The sequence below is a fragment of the Sapajus apella genome, unplaced genomic scaffold (assembly GCF_009761245.1).
Source record: "Sapajus apella isolate SASKATOON/1434 unplaced genomic scaffold, GSC_monkey_1.0 scaffold5, whole genome shotgun sequence".
NCBI classification, from domain to species: domain Eukaryota; kingdom Metazoa; phylum Chordata; class Mammalia; order Primates; family Cebidae; genus Sapajus; species Sapajus apella.
Genome location: NW_022436945.1, coordinates 42,826,866 through 42,836,267, shown reverse-complemented (window position 1 = coordinate 42,836,267; position 9,402 = coordinate 42,826,866). Strand labels below are relative to the sequence as shown.

The window sequence follows — 9,402 nt, the reverse complement described above, 5'->3', positions numbered from 1 at the left end:
CACCAGTTTTACTCACGTTCATTTGTGTATGTTTATGTGTGTAGTTAATTCTTTGCAATTGTATCCACATTTGTAGATTCCTGTGACCACCAACCCAGTGAAGACACAGAACAGAAACAATCAAACGCTGGGTTTGTTCATGCTTGTAATCTTAGCACTTTGGGAGGCTGAGGCAGGTCTATCACTTGAGCTCTGGAGTTCGAGACCAGTCTGGCAACATGGCAAAACCCCGTGGATTAGTCCATTTTTACACTGCTGGTAAAGACACACCCGAGACTGGGAAGAAAAGAAGTTTAATTGGACTTACAGTTCCACATAGCTGAGGAGGCCTCACAATCGTGGTGGGAGGTAAAAGGCACTTCTTTCATGGTGGCAGCAAGAGAAAAAACCATGGCCAGGTACAGTGGCTCACGCCTGTAATCCCAGCACTTTGGGATGGTGAGGGGAGCAGATCATGAGTTCAGGAATTTGAGACCAGCCTGACCAACATGGTGAAACCCCATCTCTACTAAAAATACAAAAAAAAATTAGCCAGCCGTGGTGGCACACGCCTGTAATCCCAGCTACTCAGAAGGCTGAGGCAGGAGAATCACTTGAACCTGGGAGGCAGAGGTTGCAGTGAGCTGAGATCATGCCACTGCACTCCTGCCTGGGTGACACAGTGAGACTCTGTCTCAAAAAAAATAAATAAATAAAAATAAAAAAGAGAGAAAACCAGGAAGCAAAAGCTGATAAACCCATCAGATCTCATGAGACTTATTCACTACCACGGGAATAACAGGGAATAACATGGGAAAGACCAGCCCCAGTGATTCAATTACCTCCCCTGGGTCCCTCCCACAACAGGTGGGAATTCTAGGAGATACAATTCAAGTTGAGATTTGAGTGGGGACACAGGAAAACCATATCATTCCACACCTGGCTCCTCCAAATCTCATGTCCTCAAATTTCAAAACCAATCGTGCTTTCCCAATAGTCCCCCAAAATCTTTTTTTTTTTTTGAGACGGAGTTTCACTCATGTTACCCAGGCTGGAGTGCAATGGCGCGATCTCAGCTCACCGCAACCTCCACCTCCTGGGTTCAGGCAATTCTTCTGCCTCAGCCTCCTGAGTAGCTGGGATTACAGGCACACACCACCATGCCCAGCTAATTTTTTGTATTTTTAGTAGAGACGGGGTTTCACCATGTTGACCAGGATGGTCTCGATCTCTTGACCTCGTGATCCACCCGCCTCGGCCTCCCAAAGTGCTGGGATTACAGGCTTGAGCCACCGTGCCCGGCCCCCCCAAAATCTTAACTCATTTCAGCATTAACCCAAAAGTCCACAGTCTGAATCTCATCTGAGACGATTCCCTTCCACCCATGAGCCTGTCAAATCAAAAGTAAGCTTGTTACTTCCTAGATACAATGGTGGTACAGGTATTGGGTAAATACAGCCATTCCAAATGGGAGAAATTGGTAAAAAACAAAAGAGTTATGGGCCCATGCAAGTCCAGAATCCAGTGAGGCAGTCAAATTTTAAAGCTCCTAAGTGATCTTCTTTGACTCCAGGTCTCACATCCAGATCATGCTGATGCAAGAGGCGAGTTCCTATGGTCTTGGGCAGCTCTGCTCCTGCGGCTTTGCAGGGTGCAGCCTCCCTCCCACTGCTTTCACAGGCTGGCGTTGTCTGTCTGCAGCTTTTCCAGGCACACAGTGCAAACTATCGGTGGATTTACCACGCTGGGGTCTGCAGGATGGTGGCCCTCTTCTCATAGCTCCACTGGGCAGTGCCCCAGTAGGGACTCTGTGTGGGGGCTCCAGCCCCACATTTCCTTCCACACTGCCCTAGAAGAGGTTCTCCATGAGGGCCCTACCCTGCAGCAAACTTTTGCCTGGGCATCCAGCATTTCCATTCATCTTCTGAAATCTAGGTGGAGGTTCCCAAACCTCAATTCTTGACTTCTGTATACCTGGAGGCTCGACTCCATATGGAAACTACCAAGACCTGGGGCTTCCGCCCTCTCAAGCCACAGCCTGAGCTGTATGTTGCCACCTTTCACCCATGGCTGGAGCGGCCGGGATACAGGACGCCAAGTCTCTACGCAGCACACAGCACAGGGATCCAGGGCCCAACCCATGAAACCACTTTTACCTCTTGGGCCTCCAAGCCTGTAATGAGAGCAGCTGCAGTATGAATGTCTCTGACATGTCCAGGAGACATTTTCCCCATTTCCCCCGTGGTCTTGGGGATTAACATTAGGCTCCTTGCTACTCATGCAAATTTCAGTAGCTGGCTTGAATTTCCCCCCAGACAATGGGTTTTTCTTTTTTTTTTTTTTTTTTTTTTTTAAGATGGAGTTTTGCTCTTGTTGCCCAGGCTGGAGTGAAACGGTGTGATGTCAGCTCACTGCAACCACCGCCTCCCAGGTTCAAGCAATTCTCCTGTCTCAGCCTCCTGAGTAGCTGGGATTACAGGCATGTGCCACCATGCCCGGCTAATTTGGTATTTTTAGTAGAGACAGCATTTCACCATGGTTGGTCAGGCAGGTCTTGAACTCCTGACCTCAAGTGATCCACATGCCTTGTCCTCCCAAAGTGCTGGGATTACAGGTATTGAGCCACTGCACTCTGCCATTTTTTTTTTTTTTTGAGACAGAGTTTCACTCTTGTCAACCAGGCTGGAGTATAATGGCGCCATCTTGGCTCACTGCAACCTCCGCCTCCCAGGTTCAAGTGATTCTCCTGTCACAGCCTCCCAAGTGGTTGGGACTATAGGTGTGCACCACCACACCCAGCTAATTTATCCATTTTCTGTAAAGATGGGATTTTGCCATGTTGGCCAGGCTGATCTCGAACTCCTGACCTCAAGTGATCAGCCCACCTCAGCCTCCCAAAGTGCTGGGATTACAGGCATAAGCCACTGTGCCTGGCTGGGTTTTTCTTTCATATCACATAGTCAGGCTGCAAAATTTCCCAACTTTCATGCTCTGCTTCCCTTATAAAACTGAACATCTTTAACAGTACCCAAATCACCCCCTGAATGCTTTGCTCTTTAGAAATTTCTTCAGCCAGATATCCTAAATCATCTTTCTCAAGTTCAAAGTTCCACAAATCTCTAGGGTAGGAGCAAAATGCAGTCAGTCTCTTTGCTAAAACATAACAAGAGTCACCTTTACTGTAGTTCCCAAGAAGTTCCTCATCTCCATCTGAGACCACCTCAGCCTGGACCTTACTCTCCATATTACTATCAGCATTTTGAGCAAAGCCATTCAACAAGTCTCTAGGAAGTTCCAAACTTTCCCACATTTTCCTGTTCTCTTCTGAGCCCTCTAAACTGTTCCAGCCTCTGCCTGTTACCCAGTTCCAAAGTCCCTTCCACATTTTTTTAATCATTATTAGTTTACTATATATTAGTGAATACACCAGACTGTATTTTCTCAAATGGCAAATGAGGCACATTTCTCTTTGATTCTCCCAGGAACCTCAGCATCATCTGTCTTTTGGAGGATTCGGATTCTTATATCTGCGATACTGTCCATAGGGATACCAGCGGTGCTTAGTAGTAAAGAACATTTTGCTAAGTTGTTCTACCACAGGTCCTTGCTCAAGGGGTTCAACTTTTTCTTTCAACCTGGTTTTTAGGATTTGATCGTGTGTTTCTTCATTATTGTGCAGAGGATCTGGCCGACGGACAGGTTTTGTGTGTTCATATGGAATGTCCACAGAAGTGTGGTAGCATACTATTGTCCCGCCATCAGAAGTCAGAGCAAGCTCTACTTTAAATTATAGTCATCTGGTAGAGGAGAGTACGTAGATTTATGACAAACACAATATGAAGCTCCGTTTGGGATTGGAAATAAATGTTTCAAGATAGTTTTCTTTGACATCGCCCATTTTACTGCAGCTACAGCCATGGTGTTTCAAGATACCTATCAAGTGGGATGAAAAAAGATGATCTGAAGACAGACTGCTTTTAAAATCTGCTTCTAGGTATACTAATTTCTACTCCTGCTTCACAGCTTCTCACCACAAGCCCGCCATGTTGTTTCAAGCTGTGTCCCCACATTTTGGTATTTTTTCAGCAATGCCCCACTCTACTGGTACCAATTTACTGTATTATGCAATTTTCACACTGCTGATAAAGACATACCTGAGACTGGGAAGAAAAAAAGGTTTAATTGGACTTATAGTTCCACATGGCTGGGGAGGCCTCACAATCATGGTAGGAGGTGAAGGCCTCTCTTACACGGCACCAACAAGAGGAAAAATGAGAAGGAAGCAAAAGCAGAAACCCCTGATAAACCCATCAAATCTTGTGGACTTATTCACTATCATGAGAATAGCATGGGAAAGCCTGCCTCCCATGAGTCAATTACCCTCCACACATCCCTCCCATAACACATGGGAATTCTGGGAGATACAATTCAAGTTGAGATTTGAATGAAGACACAGTCAAACTATATCACCTGTCTCTACAAAAAAATACAAAAAACTTAGTTGGGTGTGGTGGTGCATGCCTATAGTTCTAGCTACTTGCAGGGCTGAGGTGGGAGGATCGCTTAAGCCCAGAAGATCGAGGATGCAGTGAGCTGAGATCACGCCACGGTACTCCAGCCTGGGTGACAGCAAGACCTTCTCTCAAAAAAAAAAAAAAATCATGCCCATTCGTTGAGTTACACTCTATGTCCCCTTTTGCACTGCAATGGCAGAGTTTAGTTGCGACAAGAAGTCAGCAGTATTTACTATCTGGCCCTTTACAGAAAATGTTTCTTGACCCTTGTTCTTGGCTCACAAATGATGATACAACATGAAAAGCACCTTGACAGAAAATATTTCTAATAATTATTAATTTTATTTTCTTTGGAGACAGGGTTTCATCAGGCTGGTCTTGAACTCCTGACCTCATGATCCACCCGCCTTGGCCTCCCAAAGTGCTGGGATTACAGGTGTGAGCCACCTCGCCCAGCCAACTTTTTTTTTTTTTTTTTTTTGAGACGGAGTTTCACTCATGTTACCCAGGCTGGAGTGCAATGGCGCGATCTCGGCTCACCGCAACCTCCGCCTCCTGGGTTCAGGCAATTCTCCTGCCTCAGCCTCCTCAGTAGCTGGGATTACAGGCACACGCCACCATGCCCAGCTGATTTTTTGTATTTTTAGTAGAGATGGGGTTTCACCATGTTGACCAGGATGGTCTCGATCTCTTGACCTCGTGATCCACCCGCCTCGGCCTCCCAAAGTGCTGGGATTACAGGCTTGAGCCACCGCGCCCGGCCTTTTTTTTTTTTTTTTTTTAACACAAGTTCTCACTGCCATCACCCAGGCTGAAGTGCAGTGGTGCAATCATGGCTCACTGCAGCCTCCACGTCCCATGCTGAAGTGGTCCTCCCACCACAGCCTCCTGAGTAGCTGGAACTACAGGGGTGCGCCACCACACCAGGCTAATTTTTGTAATTTTTGTAGAGACAGAGTTTTGTCATGTTGCCCAGGTCCAATTCCTGGGCTCAAGCAATCTGCCCACCTCTGCCTCCCAAAGTGCTGGGATTATAGGCGTGAGCCACCCTGCCAGCCAGTAACAACTCTGAAACAAAACAACTCTTTGAAACCTAAAGGCAGCCGTATCCACACACACATTTCTAAGAAATCTATCTTGAGGGGTTATTGGCTTTTCTTTTGAAGCTGAAATTCCTACTCACACATCTTTGAGCATTGCCCCGAGTCTAGGGTCACATTTGTGTTCCCAGAGCATCAAAGATGTTTGTAAGCAAGTGCACATGTCATTTGGTAACAGACATCCAACACAGTTTAGAAGAGCTTTATAGGCCGGGCGCGGTGGCTCATGCCTGTAATCCCAGCACTTTGGGAGGCCGAGGCAGGTGGATCACGAGGTCAAGAGATCGAGACCATCCTGGTCAACATGGTGAAACCCCGTCTCTACTAAAAATACAAAAAATCAGCTGGACATGGAGGCGCGTGCCTGTAATCCCAGCTACTCAGGAGGCTGAGGCAGGAGAATTGCCTGAACCCAGGAGGCGGAGGTTGCGGTGAGCCGAGATCGCGCCATTGCACTCCAGCCTGGGTAACAAGAGCGAAACTCCATCTCAAAAAAACAAAAAACAAAAAAACAACAAAAAAAGAAGAGCTTTTTATGTAAATTCTATTCTATTAGTCCTTGATAAGAATCTTCAGCAAAATGAGCCATGTCCATTTTGTGACTGTTGTTCAAAGAACAGAATGCGATGTGACTTAGAAAAGTACTAACACTTATTTCATATTTACCACTCGGCCTCAAACAAGATATCAACCAGAACTCAGCCGTATGTGGCACCTAGTGCAGTTGAAAACTGCACAGTGTCTTCTTGTTCCAGCCCTTGAGGTTGTCAAGGTCAAGAGGTGGGCGTGGGACCATGCCAGTCATAAGGTGATTCTACATTAGCTCTGAACCCCCACTTCCACACTCTGCTTTGTGATGCCAGTTGGCTTCCAGAAGGTTCTGCCCATAGAGTGTGTGAGGGGGACACCAGAAGGCAGGAGGAGGGAGAAGGGACTGGCTCCTGCCTGCTGGCTATTTCTTTCAGTAGTGCCACAGCAATAGCCTTTCATCACCCTGACAGAATCAGCTGGGTCCAGTCTCTAGGAATTTTTTTTTTTTTTTGAGATGAAGTCTCACTCTGTTGCCCAGGCTGGAGTGCAATGGTGTGATCTTGGCTCACTGCAACCTCTACCTCCCAGGTTCAAAAATTTCTTCTGCCTCAGGCTCCTGAGTAGCTGGGATTACAGGAGTATGGGAACATGCCCACTAATTTCTGTATTTTTAGTAGAAACAGGGTTTCACCGTGTTGACCAGGCTGATCTCAAACTCATGACCTCAAGTGATCCACCCGCCTTCGCCTCCCAAAGTGCTGGGATTATAGGCATGGGCCACCGTGCCTAGCCCCAGTCTTCAGCTTTTTCACACACTCTCAGTGCCACCAGCACAGCCAAGCAGCACCCCTTTCCCAGGGGTCTGAGTCCCAGCTTTCCAGGACCTCTCCTCCAGATTTCTAGTTCTGAGAATCCCAACCTATTCCCTTTGTTCCCCTAGACTGAGGCATGATGCCTACTTCCTAAAGGAAGTGTTACCTCGTTTTCCCTTTCTGCTCTTTTCAGTTCTCCCTACTGGATTAGCCAATCCCTTATATTAAATTATCTCTGGTGATATACCATTAAGCCTTGTGTTTTCCAGACTAGACCCTTACTAAGTCTACTAAGTCTAGTAAGGGTCTAGTCTGGAATGTCACAGAATCATTTGACACATAGGCATAAGAAGCAGAAAAAAAAAAAAATGGATCTGCTAATGCAATTTTTTTTTTTTTTTTTTTACAGAGTCTCACTCTGTCACCCAAGCTGGAGTGCAGTGGCAGCATCTTGGCTCATTGCAACCTCCGCCTCTTGGGTTTAAGCAATTCTTATGCCTCAGCCTTCCGAGTTACTGGGACTATAGATGTGTACCACCATGCCCAGCTAATTTTTGTATTTTTAGTAGAGATGGGGCCAGGCTGGTCTTGAACTGCTGGCCTCAAGCGATATACCTGCCTCAGCCTTGCAAAGTGCTGGGATTACAGGCATGAAACACCATGCCTGGTCAAGTTTTTTTTTTAAAGATGGGGTTTCACCATGATGGCCAGGCTGGTTTGAACTCCTGACCTTAGGTGATCACCCACCTCGGCCTCCCAAAGTGCTAGGATTACAGGCGTGAGCCACCACGCCCAGCCATCTGGTCAAGTTTTTATGGCATGGTCTCATTTTGCCACCGAGGCTGGAGTGCAGTAGCTCGATCTCAGTCACTGGCCACACCTGGCTAAGTTCTGTACTTTTTGTAGAAACGGGGTTTTGCCATGTTGCCCAGGCGCCTCTCAAACTCCTGAGCTCAAGTGATCCACCAGGCTCAGCCTCCCAAAATGCTGGGATTAGAGGCGTGAGCCACCACACCTGGCCTTAATGCACTAACTTGTTCAGCCTCTTTGGCAAAAATTATTTCTTACAGAAATAGTGAGTAGAACAGTAGTTACTAGAGGCTGGGAAGGTTGGGGGATAGGAAGAGGTTGGTTAAAGTATACAAAATTACAGCTAGGTAGGAGGGATAAGTGCAAGTGTTTTATAGCATTGTAGAGTGCCTACAGTTAACAATCATTGACTACAGGGGCCAGGCGTGGTGGCTCACGCCTGTAATCCCAGCACTTTGGGAGGCCGAGGCGGGTGGATCACGAAGTCAAGAGATCGAGACCATCCTGGTCAACATGGTGAAACCCTATCTCTACTAAAAATACAAAAAATTAGCTGGGCATGGTGGCACGTGCCTGTAATCCCAGCTACTCAGGAGGCTGAGGCAGGAGAATTGCCTGAACCCAGGAGGCGGAGGTTGCGGTGAGCCGAGATCGCGCCATTGCACTCCAGCCTGGGTAACAAGTGCGAAACTCCATCTCAAAAAACAAAACAAAACAAAACAAAACAATAATTTATTACAAAGGTAGAGCATGGTGGTTCAAGCCTGTAATCCCAGCACTTTGGGAGGCCGAGGTGGGCGGATTGCTTGAGCCCAGGAGTTTGAGACTAGCCTGGGCAACATGGTGACAACTCGTCTCTACAAAACATGCAAAAATAAGCTTGGCATGGCGGCATATATCTGTGGTCCCAGCTACTTGGGAGAGAGGCTGATGTGGGAGGATCGCTGGAGCCTGGGAGGTGGAGGTTGCAGTGAGCTGAGATCATGCCACTGCACTCCAGCCTGGGCAACAGAGCAAGACCCTGCCTGAAATTTATAATAATTTATTACGTATTTTCAAGTAGCTAGATGAGAGGATTTTGAATGTTCTCAACACAAAGTAATAATAAATGTTTGAGGTGATGAATATGCTAATTATCCTGTTTTGATCACTACACATTGTATGCATCCAAATATCCCTATGTACCCCCATAAATATGTACAATCATTGTGTCAACTAAAATAATTTAAAAATATATTTTAAAAGGGAAAGACTGAACGCTTCCTGAGAGCAAGGACCTCCTTTGTCGAGGTCAGGGCTGTGCCTTCATCAACAAAACACTTCCTGGGACCTAGCAGATGCTTAAGAAATAGGAGTTGACTGACAGAACTCCCAAGAGCTCCACGAGGGCTCCCTAGGACTTTCACAGGTTCTTGTACGCTGGAGGGAGAGGTTCATCTCGGCTGGGAGGAGAGGAAGTGGGGGAACAATCGTCCCCACCTCTCCGACTCCCTCCTTTCCCACGGCCCCCTCCGCCATCCTCCTACCTTTCCGCTTCCCGGCTCTTCCGGTTCTTCCCCTGCCCTTCCCGGCTCCTCTTCCCGCCGCCCCTCCTGCCCCGCCACCTACCGCGGCCCTTCCTCCCACTCTCGCCCCGCCCCCCCGCCCTCCCCTCGC

The 9,402-nt window shown here is 47.3% G+C and overlaps 1 pseudogene; it reads right to left on the bottom strand.

The window, feature by feature from the left end:
• Positions 1-3,428: 3,428 nt before the first annotated feature.
• LOC116546154 lies at positions 3,429-4,032 on the bottom strand (annotated as a pseudogene).
• Between the last annotated feature and the right edge of the window lie 5,370 nt (positions 4,033-9,402).